Here is an 8,306-nt window from a genome sequence, read left to right as displayed (position 1 = left end):
TTGTAGGCTCCAGGATGTTTGGTATTCAGGTCCTGGTAAGAGAACGGCTAATAGCTAAATAATTAATTGCTGCATGCCTTGTATGCCTGCCTTGACTATATATACAATTTAGACCATGTCTCCCTTTGGAGTCAACTAATATTTTACATTTGATGCATGTATGTGGTTGAACAATGTTACATCCAAGTCGATGGCCTATGGCAACTCTTAATTGTTCATCTGATAAGAGGTTACCTATGTTACGACTTGGTAATTCTTCCAACCATTCATAACCACTAGTACAGTCAGCATTCTGTAATAGTTGAATATACTCCAAATGGGAGGTTTGATGAAATTATTTTAAAAAATTTTTTAATTAAAGGTTCGAAAATATATTGGTGTGTTAAGATTGTGGGTAAGAAAGCTTCAGGTGGTGCTAAAGATACCCAGGCTGTCAAGGCTGAGTTTAAAAGGTTATCTTTAGGAGAGATAAAAGAAATTATCATGGCGTTATTCATCAAACGCGATGCCAAAAATGAGGAAAGAGATATAAGATTTAAAGGATATAAATCTAAACCAACCATCGAGGGTAATTGTGAGAAACCCCAATTAAAATCTTCCAATTTATAAAATATTTTTTAATAAACTTCTAAAAAATTCATGAACACGATTAATAATTTCATTATTTAAAAAAAAGGAAGAAGATCTAAAAATATGTGAAATCTTTGGTAAAAATAAATATTTTTTTAAAAGAAAAAAGCTCTGGTGTGAAGGAATTTTGTTTAAAATAGTTTCAAGTCCTGATAAGCCTTCGAAAAATTTTTCCACGAACACCTCACAGTTGATAAAACTCCTTAAAGGAGAAACTAGAAGATTAATTTCACTTTTTTTAATGATTTTAAACCCTTGGACTTTGAGAGTATTTGAATTTAAAAAGCATATTTCCGATTTAGCTTTATTTAGAGTGAGGCCTATGTTTAGAGAATTCTTCTCTATATATTCTAACGCTGCAAGAATATTTTTAGAAGGTCCGCAAATGGTACCATCATCTAGATACCATATGTTTAAATCTAAATTAAAAGAGGATTTTAGACAATGAACTAGGTTATGTATACCTAAACTAAAGATCAGAGGGCCCAAAGGGTCTCCTTGTTGAATACCTTCGTCATAAGGAATTGTATATTCCCCGAATTTGAGAGGGGTCCTACAGCCATAAGACTGTTCAATTAAATCTTGCATAAACTGGGAATTTTTTATAAAAAATGTTCAAAAATGCTTTTCTGGATAAAGAATTAAAAGCATTTTTAAAATCAAGCTTACAGACTACAGCGTCTGGAGGAGGATCTTCGATATATATGCGAAGAGAGTGAGCGGCTATTTCGCATCCCCCTTTAGTACCAAAGCCTAGTTGATATGTTTGGAACATTTTTGAAGCATCAGGTTTGATGCGCTCAACGATTATCTTAGCTAATAGTCTCCTAAAAAAAGACCCTATTGCAATTGGCCGAACTCCACCATCAGGCTTAGAAAAAGCAATTAATCTTGCGCCAAAAAGAATTTGGTGAACTTGACTAGGTAAATCATTGTTCAATATATTTTCACTAAGTATTACCAATGAATTTATAAATGAATCTTGATAAGGATTTTTAGGGTTAATTAAAAATTGGAAATAAGAGGGTCGAAAACCTTCAATTCCCCCTGAAGAATTTTTATTAAAAGATAAAACTGTTTTAATTAGTTCTTCCTTACCTATTTCGATTAAATTAGATTTTATAGGGATGGGAAGATCTTCAGGAAAAGCCTGAGGGTGCAATTCTTTTAATAAAGTAAAAGTATGTTTATCAAATGGAGCCAATTTATCATTAGATGAAGCTAATTTATGAGCTCCACATACGTCCTCTTGGTCTATTTTTTTTGATATAATTTTGCATTTATGAGCAAAATTAGATGTAGCCCTTACATCAAGAAGTTTTTTTCCATTTCTAAGTCATAAAAATGGTCTATTTTATATTTTATATATTCATGCAAAATAGTTTTTTTATTTTTATCTGTAGGTTTAATTAAGACTTTAAAAGGAATGGTTAAAAGATTCTCCCAAGCCTTAAGGGAATTTAAATTTGAATTAACTTCCATAATAATTGTTGTTAAAAAATTAGAAATTAAAGACCTTGATTTAAGGGGTAGGTGGATTAAGGTTGGTGGCTTTTCCCACTTTAAAAAATTATCATAAAAATCAGGATAAAAATTTTGAGTTACAATGGGAGTTGTTTCAATTTTGTTGTACAAAATTTCATTTGAAGGGGGTTTACCAGAGTTTATACATGGTTTTGACCTGGGCCCATTTTTATAAAAACAAATAGCTTAGGTCAAGGTTATATTTCTATGGCAGGCATTACAAATGCTTGACATACCCATTTTAGAAAAAAAAAAGGAGGGGGGAGGGGGTATATATGAATGAATGACTTATTTCTAAAATTCCAAAAATGTTATTTAAAAAAATTAATAAAAGTTATAAAATTAAATTTTAAATTTTGTTGTATCAAGATTAATGAATATTAGGGTTTAAAAAATTAAGTAATGTATAAATAAAAATTTATATTTTAAAAAATATAATTCAAACTAACTTAATCTATATTTTTTGAAAAATATGTATTAAAATTTGAGGTTTAGATGGTTCTGGAATTTTGGAATGTTTAAAAATATTTTTTTAAAAAAACATTTTTTTTAAAAAAATTAAATATAATATAATGATCAAGTAGATAAATTAACTTAAATCTATATATGATTGATATAAGTATTGACTGAATCAAAGAAATCTTGGTGGTAAGTTAGTGTTGAGCAAGCCACAATAATGTTCTTGTATTAATGATTGTTGTGCAGGAATATCATTGATTGAATCAAAGAAATCTTGGTAATAAGTTGAGCAAGCCACAATTATGTTCTTGTACTAATGATTGTTGTGCAGGAATATCTATTTAAATTATATATGTTTGAGGTAAGTATTTTCATCATTGATTGAATAAAAGAAATCTTGGTGGTAAGTTAGTGTTGAGCAAGCCACAATAATGTTCTTGTACTAATGATTGTTGTGCAGCAATATCTATATAAAACAAAACTATATATGATTGAGATAAGTATTTTTATTATTGATTGAATCAAAGAAATCTTAGTGGTAATTTAGTGTTGAGCAAGCTACAATAATGTTCTTGTACTAATGTTTTGTGCAGGAATATCTATTTAAAACTATATATGGTTGAGATAAGTATTTTCATCATTGATTGAATCAAAGAAATCTTGGATGTAAGTTGAGCAAGCCACAATAATGTTCTTGTACTAATGATTGTTGTGCAGGAATATCTGCAACAACTACTAGAAGGTATTTATTGGCTTATAATGGTTTGCGGTTCAAATTTTTGTGAGAAGACTTTGAATATTTCGACTTCAAATTAAGCTTAGGTGTTGATTGAAAATTAGTATTTTTGCATATATTTTGTAAACAAAATGAAATAATATAAAATAAACTTATGGTTAATCATGTCGAAATAAATTTGCTAATACTAAGCAAATAAAACAAGTAAATTTTTTTTAATAATTAAATTATTCTTTACATCACATAACTATTTAAATCTCCTTCTCAAATAGTTTAGGTCAACTATTTTTTTTCCCAAAGTGTAAATGATATAATTAGCTTATTTCATCAATATTCTATGAAATAAATTAGTTAATATGAGAGAACCTTTCTTTCGACAAATATATTGGAAACATAAAGCAGACAAACAACTTATTAGAAAGGCTAGTACTGAATTTATTTGCTTCTGAGTATATCATAATTAGAAGAGGAAATTATAATTTGCGAAGAGAAAAGTACCACTAAAATTTAATTGATTCTTTATAGAATAAAGATATAAAAAAAAGTCATAAAATACACTATATAGATTATTAAAATAAAGAGAAAAACAAGTTTAAATAGAAAAATAAATCAAAATAATTTACTGCTTATGTCAATAAGTAAAAAAAAATAAGTATTAAAAACGCCCTCTTGCGAATATATATTTATGATCATATTATAATTTTTTATTAAATCCTTCTCTTTTCTTTTTAAATACAAATCTGCCATATATTTTAAATTATTTTCTTTTCCATTCGTATTCAGCATAATATTAAAAAAAAAATTAAAAATTATTTAGATTCAAGACCTATTCTTTAACATTTTAACTCATAAAATTAATTCTGTAAATAATTGTTAATATATTAATTTAACTATAATGAAAATATTAGAAGCAATTTTAGACATAATTATGATAAAAGATATAATAACAATTTTTACAATGACATAATGGATCTAAACTTAAATTTGAAGCAATTCCTAAGGCTAAATAAAAACAAAAAATCTATAAAAAAACTACTAAAAATTAAATCGAATTACCTAAACCTCCCATAATTTATTTTCTGTATTTTTCAGGTTATTTAATTTCTTCATCTCTAAATTTTACCTCTTGATTTTTTGTCTTTCACCTATTCTGTGAATTACTTACTTCACTGACTTCAGCTTTTATTTATCTTATTTTCTGAAAAAACTGCATGGTTAACATTATCAATAGCTCTGTTATAATTCACAAATGTAAAGCAGAAGGGGTTTTGTACTTAGTTTTTCTGCATGATTATTTTTCTAAATTAATTTTGGATCCAGTATTTTCTTTTCTTGGTCTGTATATACTTATGTATTTTTGGTGTGGGTGTTATGCTTTTTCCATGCTATAGGATGTGATGGCTATAGCTCAATAAGTCTTAATTTTCTTGTGGTCTTAGTTTTTGGGTAGTTACTTAGGTAGGATTTTTGATTTCATCCCACTGCAGTAGTTCCGCTCTCCCATATTTCTATTAAATGAGGGCAAATAGGTAGCGATATTGTTATAGATGCTATTTATTTTTTGGTTTTTCTGCTGTGATATTATCTGGCCCTGGAGCTTTTGCTTTCTCTTAGTGTTTTTTTTTTTCATTAGTCTTTGTTCGCTTGTTACTTCATTTATGGAGAAACCAGTCGACAGGGGGGTGGCGAGGTTTGTAAATATGTTTTGCTGGTAGAGTTTTCCGTGAATGATAGACTATCATATAACAATCAAGCCAAAATGCCTTTGTTAATCCTGGCCAACAATTACTTTTCAATTTCCTAAAACTTACGGAGCTGGCTCCTATTTCTGCGTCATAGTTTCCTTTCTCTCATATCTTTATCATTATCAAAGACCTTTTTCGCTATATAATCTATCTATCACTCCATAGAGTATTTTGTTTCTCTGGAAAAAGGAAAAATAACCGTTTGTTGTGTGGTGTTCGTTCAAATCGAAATTTTAGCAACAACAATTTTAGAGGTTATTACACCAATATTATTAACTATCGCTCTTACCAAAATAGAAATTATAGGAATATGATAATAATTCAAATAACTATAGTAGAAACAACACATAGTTTATATCAAAGAAAAACACATTCAATATGATGGATGACCAGATGTAAAAATAATAATCGCAATATGAGCATCGAAGAAATTGTAGAAGACAAAATCGACACCACCAAAGACAATAAATTTGCTTTTAATGTTATTAACTTGATTTAGAACATTTAAAATGACAGTGCTTTTATGGTTACTTTGTAATTAAATACAATCACCTGTACAATGCAAATTGATGCGAGATCAATATATATTATTGTACCTTGTGACAAAGCTAAGTTTAAGGTATATCAGAAATTAAAAAATCAAAAATACAATTAACAGCTTATGATGATAATCAAATCAAAGTATTCATTACAACTCTGATTAACGTAAATTATTATGGCGCCGTGATTGTTGAATAAAGAAAAAACGCACTATTAAGGTCGTTCATGGCTAATCAATAATATTTTATACAAATTTGTATCTATGATTAGAAATTTAAAATATTAATTAAAACTGCGAATCTAAATGACTAACAGTCCAATCAACACAGCAAATGTCAAGCTATATTTAAGGAACGACTACCCAACCCTAGATTGTACCACCAAGGCTAATATCTTAAGTAAAAATTGATGTTGTTGGTAAAGATAGATGGATACAAGAATTAATTCATCGAGCCGATAAAAAATGTTCACTCGGCAAGTCCTATAACCGCAGTCTACAAGGAAGAGAGGAGTATCAGGCTTTGCGCTGATTTTATAGATACAATTAATAGAGCTCTACAAAATTTTAGATATCCACTTCCACGAATATGATTTAATAGCTAGATTTTCGGGAGGAAAGAAATTTACCAAGATCGATGTTAAAAACACGTACAGATTCCCATTAATAGAATTTACAGAAATCTGGCTTTCTTTTGGGCGAAAAACTTCATCTGCAATTTTTAAAGAAACGATGGATCGGTGATATGAAAGATGTTATATTTTACATCGATGATTTATTTGGAAATAACGACCAAGCTCATTTAAATAACTTAAAAAAAAGTTTTCGAGAGAATTATAAAGTGGTTTAAAATATAATTTTGCCAAAAGTTTATTTTTCAAAAGTGAAATTCGTTTTTTGTATATGATAAAGGTTGTCATGCACTCCCCCCCCCCATCAGCGGGAGACTCCCGCAATTTTTTAGTTTACATGCAGACATCTCTCTTCCGCAAAATTCTGCAATTGGAAATCTCCCGCAAAAATCTAATGCAATTTTTAAATTACTCCCGCAATTTTTTATAAAAGTATTTTAACGTTTTTAATATATAAATAATAATTTTGAGAGACCGTAATTAATTATTTTTATATTTTTAAAATACATTTTAAATATTTATTCGAAAAACATGTCTAGTTTGTAAATTTCTTTCCATCCTGTTTTATTTTATCCAATAATAAATCAACATCATTTCATTCATATTAGTTAGTACAGGAGAGTATAACAACATCGATTGCAATACAAAAATTAAAACACTTGTGATAGCCTTGCACATTTTTGTTCTACCACAAGTAAGGTTTGCACTTATATTGGAGACGTCATGGGAAAAAATTTTGACCCACATTGTGATGATATAGCTCTGTGAATGTTGAACTACATGGTAGTTGTATACGATTTCCGCAACTGTAGTTGCATCTATATTATTTATTATTTTTGGAGCCTGAAACCTAGAGGTCAATTCTAGACGATTTGAAAGATGGGCATCCATATGCAATTGTGACAGATGCATCTAATAAGGGAAATATTAAAAAATCCTTGATCTTTCGCTATTTCAACAAGAATAATAACATTTCAATAAAACTGTTAAATTTTTTTCCTCGGATAGTGAAAAATCCAACGATGTAGCTAACCACATAATGTAAATATATAAATATAGCTGATTCAGGGTTATCAATGAATTGTATGCTTTCTGCGCTGATACTGCCTCTGTAAATTTTGGAAAAAACCAAAGTGTGTTTACTGAATTGAGGCAGCATAATAATGAATTAATACCAATTGCCTGTATATGCCATATACTACATGATTCTTGCAAGAAGGCAATGAATGTACTATCTGTGGATGTCGTTCATCAACTAAAAGAGTTAAGGAATTAAAATAGTTAGTGGAGTGGTCTTACTTAGATGTATGAGTTGTTGCGATATGTACCTATCAGGTGGTTATCATTTTTACATGCCACCGATAGAATTAATTTTACAAACCCTTAAAAAAATACTTTTAAAATAAGATTTTAAAAACTGTCCAAAAATTTTGAAAAATTTTTCGAGAATGAAATGACGGAAGCATATTTGGGATGAGTTTCACATGTAGGAAATCTACCATGCAATTAATATGCAGTTGCAATCAGAATATTCTTTATTAATAAAGGTTCACAAAATTATGCTACAGCTCAATTCCTCCCTAGAGTTAAAAATTAATAATAAATTTTATGGCGCTGTTGCTAAAAATATTATATTAAAATGTTCAAATAATACACTAATTAATACATTTTTAAATGAAACAGATATTTTTATTAAGACAATTTAGAATATTTACAATCAAAATTTGATTTTAATAACTCTATTTACAAATGTATAAATATGACCTTATAACAGAAACCATCAATTGATGGTTTTTGTAATTGGATAAATATATTGATGCCTTTTTTGAGGAGATTGTAATTCTCTCTATTTTTTATAATTAGCCAGAATACTTAAAGTTAGATGGTCTAAAAGTAGAGGAGAAATGGGTTAAATTTTTTCGTAATAACAATAAATACCCATGCTTGTAAAAAATAGTATGCCTACCTCATTCTAATGCCTCACCCGAGCGCATTTTTAGCCCGATGAGGACTGCCTGGAAAACGGATGGCTTTAACAACAT

Source organism: Gordionus sp. m RMFG-2023, chromosome 2, assembly GCF_954871325.1.
Source record: "Gordionus sp. m RMFG-2023 chromosome 2, tfGorSpeb1-WG-v2, whole genome shotgun sequence".
Classification (NCBI taxonomy): domain Eukaryota; kingdom Metazoa; phylum Nematomorpha; class Gordioida; order Chordodea; family Parachordodidae; genus Gordionus; species Gordionus sp. m RMFG-2023.
The sequence above is the reverse complement of the archived record's forward strand: the minus strand, read 5'-3'. Positions refer to the sequence as shown.